The following is a 4,326-nucleotide window of genomic DNA, read 5'->3' as shown; positions in this document are numbered from 1 at the left end:
AGAAGAAGAAGAAGAAGAAGAAGAAGAAGAAGAAGAAGAAGAAGAAGCTGGGCAGTGGTGACGCACAACTTTAATCCCAGCACTTGGGAGGCAGAGGCAGGTGGATTTCTGAGTTCGAGAGTTCGAGGCTAGCCTGGTCTACAGAGTGAGTTCCAGGACAGCCAGGGCTACACAGAGAAACCCTGTCTCGAAAAACCAAAAAAAAAAGAAAAGAAAAGAAAGGAAAAGAAAAAGAAAAAAGATGTATTTCTTTGACATGTGTCTACATGGCCAGGCAGTGTGTGCATTCAATTAGGATGGCTCGTTTTCATTTGTCTGAGATTGTCCTGTGTGCTCTGGGTTATCCATCTCTGCCTTTACAGAAATGAGTTTCACTGAAGGTCTGAGGAGACACATTTCTTTTATAATAGGACTTACCCAAGTCATGTGACTGTCTTCTCAATGTCAAAAGTTTCAGTTCCTCATCAGCCTTCCTCGGCAGAGTACAAACTGCTTAGTGTGTTAGCTGGGGGTGTATGGAAACGGGTGCTTTCATAATGGGCTCCTTCAGGCCCTAGGTAGATTCCAGTTCCAGAAAGCCACGGTGGTAATGGCAGGCTTTGGCTTGCCTCCCTTTGGTGGAGTCCCCTTTGAGTGTCCCAGCCAGCCAGGTCACCACAGGCAACCAATGCATAACAATGGCATGCCACAGAGCCATGGATACAAGATTTAAAGGGCCAGGCGCTAATTAGGACCTTTAACCTAATGCTTAGCCAAAGCAGCGTTAAAACAGGGGAAGGACCCTAGTGACCCCTACAAGCCCTTCATTTCACAACAGGGAGGAAGCTCAGGTGCTTTAACAGACCCTTTCAAAGTGACTGTCAGGTTACTAAAGAGATCAATCACTCTGAATTCCCACTCAGGCCTCCCTCCGCAGCAGCTTTTCTAAATCTGTCTGAAACTTCTTCAGGTGTGTTCACAAGACAAAGCTTCATGGAATTCCTTACTTGGAACTCAGGCTGTGGTCATCCAGTTAAGTACCTGAGTACCTTTGGCTATGTGTGGTCGCTACCAGGGCCCACCTTCAGAAAAAAACCATTTTTACCCAAATTGCCACATCATCCAAAACTTAAGCTATTAATCCTTTGATTAATAAGAGACAAAGGGCACCCCAGTGTTTTGAGGCTGTGCCCTCTGCTGTGCTCTGAGGAGCAGGGCAGGGAAATGGACATCACTGACTCTCCATTGAGTTTCTTTCCAGCAGACAGAGGCCACACTCATGCTCGGAATGACATCTCTCCCATGTCAGGCCCAGAGTTCTCAAGTTGTGGCAAGTCTCTGGAAAGATAAACTTTCAGATGGAAATCACCTGTAGTGACATTTCCTAGTGCAGGTACTATAAAGGTAAACCTGACACACCACACAGTTCATGACTCTGCAGGCTTAACTGTAAGCCTTTTTGACCCAGCAGTCACTGTGTGGTGTCTAGAAGGATGCCACCAACTGAGTCCCTTTCACCTCCCCACCACCCCCACCAAAAGAAACCTCTTCCAGTTATCAGGACGATATGTCTATTTTTAAACTAAGGTGTTCAGCTAATAAAAAAAAAAAAAAAGGAACACTGAATAAGACATTATCCCTCAGTCTGATATATCAAGGATTCCAGCACTACCCGAGACTTCATATTTTCTTCATGTTGGTTACAGGTTATGTTCTGGACCAGGCCCCTGAAAACTTTGAAAGAAATAAGCTTTTTCTGCCTCTCAAGACTTGACTCTGATTTCTGATATAAAGAAAAGATTTTTTTAACAGAAATTCGAATTCACTTCATCATGATGTCTAATGATGAGACACTGAGCTGACCTTCTGAGTTACAGCTGTGGATCAGGTAATAACTTGGAAACACTGCCCATAATGATCTGTCGGTCTGTTCTTAAGATTATACTGACACCTGGCTGCCTGTAATTATTAGAGCCAACACAAATTTCACAGCTACTGACTTGAGTGTGCAAAAATGTAATTTTCTCTATTCTCCTGTAATTGAGTGTAATTTCTTCCCGGAGCCTCTGCTCTGCCTCAAAGCAGAGAAAATTGAATCTAGCCACTTTCAGATAAACTCATTCAAATACAGTCATGTCTTAGTCAATTCAAGTTTATAATTCAGTCACAATTAAGTTGGAAATTCTCTTTTTCTTTTTTTCTTTCTTCTCTGGAATTCAATCTAAGCTCCTGAGGGCTTATATAATGGGTCTCCTTCTTGGTGTTAATTTGTTCTGTCTGCATCTGAGTATCACAGATGTCAGGTGTTCCCCTTAGGAGGAAGAGGCAGGAGGATCACTTCAAGTTTGAGGTCAGCCTGGACTCTAATGTACTTAAAATAAATTGTCCCCATGAGACCCAGCACTGTCTACAATGAATATACACAGATATAAAAAGATACAGTGGTGGTATGAAATCTTGGAAGTTAATACACGTGCTTAGGATTATACTTGATAGAAACTGTATCTTGTACTAAACCCGCTGTATTTATGAATGATCAAAACTAAAGTTTTGAGGGATTATAGAAAGAGTCAGCTGTAAATGTATTTTTTGAAAATAAACACCCTCCTCTTGCTCTTGTTCTTCTTCCTCTCTTCCTCTCTTCCCTCTCTGTCTCTCACTCTCTCTCACTCTCTCCCTTTCTCTGTCTCTACTACCCCCTCAACTCCCCTCCCTGTGCCCTAAATAAACTCTATTACAGAGAGAGAGAGAGACAGAGAGAGAGAGAGAGAGAAAACAACCTTTAGAAAAAGTAGATGTTGGGTACCTGAACCTGGATGACTCGTGTAACAGGACCCCATGGCTTCTCTGTCCTCAGAATGTTTTTCATCTGGTTCTCAGGCCTCATTCTAGACTGATTCATTGGTGCTTTCTTGCTCTGAAAAAAAAAAATGTTTTTTCTTCATGGAAGCCTTTAGAACAGTGGTTCTCAACCTTCCTAATGCTGTGACCCTTTACCACAATTCCTCATGTTATAGTGACTCCTCCCAACCATAATTTTTTGTTGCTACTTCATAACTGTAATTCTGCTACTGTTATGGTTGGTGATATGAACAGCTGATGTGCAGGCTATCTTTTATGTGACTCCCACTCGAAGGGATGTCATGGCCATGACTCACACTGTGAAGCTTTAGAACATCATAGAGTCCTCCTATTCCACTGGACCTGTGGGAGATAGAGGCAGCAGACTCAGAGGCCTCCCTGTTCTTTTGTACACAGACACCAATCTTATTCTGCCACATCAACATGACAAAAGATAGTTCTACACAAAGCTTGATCCCTGCTCTTTCCTCAGCTTCAAACTCTGGACTCTCCAATGAGGCTTTGATATCAGACATGGGCTCAAAGAAGCCCTGCTTACATAGGACCTGGTGGTTTCCCTCCAGACCGTTTGATAGACTCTGATGTTCTGTCTGATACTGTCTCCTTTCAGACCTCCCTGCCAGAGCACAGCCTTTTGGTTTAGAAGTTGAGAAACCTAGAGGCAGGTCACATGGCTGTACATAAAGGTGCCCAGGGTGCTTTGAGGAAGCCTGAAAAGTGTAAATTCAGAAGAAAGGTTATGAAAAGGTGATGTATTATTGATAGAGCCTTCAAAGGAGTAGTTAAGTGAGGTTGTCAGAGTGGCTTCTAGTCCAATGTGACTGGTGTTCTTAGACACAGTAACTCATCCCCATAAGGGGACACACATAGAGGAGACACCAAGAGATGTCAGAGAGGACAACCATCTATGAGCCAAAAAAAAAAGAGGCCTTGGAAGAAACCAAGTTTGCACTTGAACCTTGGACTTCCTTCCAGAACTTGGGGGGTGAGTTCTGATTGTTTAAACTAGTCAGACTATGCTGCTGGTTTCAATTTTGTTTTTAGAAAGACAACATATATAATAATAAAACATTTTCCTGCTCAATTCTAAGTCATTTTGCTTCAGTAGCTGACCTGCCTTCTAAGTTCCTCTGAGGTGAGAAACTGTTTAGCGCCTCATCCTGAAACAGTAGGGGAGTATATAAAAGTAGCCTTTGCTCTATCTCCACAGGAATTGTGAGGTTCTAACTTTCAACTTGCTAATTGAAGTCCCAGGAAGAAAAGAGGATATTTTGAAAAGAATTTAGTGTTTATTTCTAAATTCTAAAAGGTTTCCTGTGAAAGCTTTCTAAGAAAAAGGGGGAAAGGGCTTCTAAGAAGAAGGAGGAATGTCTAAGAAAAGGGGAAGACAAGGAGAATGCTAAGAAAATCAAGACAAGGAGAATGTTCTCTTCTCTTTGTCCTCAGCACTTACACATTTTTCAGAATACATGATTATATGGTAAA

The 4,326-nt window shown here is 42.3% G+C and overlaps 1 protein-coding gene across 2 annotated transcripts in view; it reads right to left on the bottom strand.

Annotated features, from left to right (window-relative positions):
• The window catches only part of Clip4 (CAP-Gly domain containing linker protein family member 4), an 85,103-nt gene extending 84,468 nt beyond the window's left edge, over positions 1-635 (bottom strand). The window contains exon 1 of one of the 2 annotated variants that reach the window (XM_028778966.1): positions 418-635. The gene's annotated coding sequence lies outside the window, so the exon portion shown is untranslated. The remainder of the gene's footprint in view (positions 1-417) is intronic. The other variant, XM_028778965.1, reaches the window with a different exon arrangement.
• Positions 636-4,326: the final 3,691 nt, after the last annotated feature.

Source organism: Grammomys surdaster, unplaced genomic scaffold (genome assembly GCF_004785775.1).
Source record: "Grammomys surdaster isolate TR1022 unplaced genomic scaffold, NIH_TR_1.0 343, whole genome shotgun sequence".
Classification (NCBI taxonomy): domain Eukaryota; kingdom Metazoa; phylum Chordata; class Mammalia; order Rodentia; family Muridae; genus Grammomys; species Grammomys surdaster.
The sequence above is the reverse complement of the archived record's forward strand: the minus strand, read 5'-3'. Positions and strand labels throughout refer to the sequence as shown.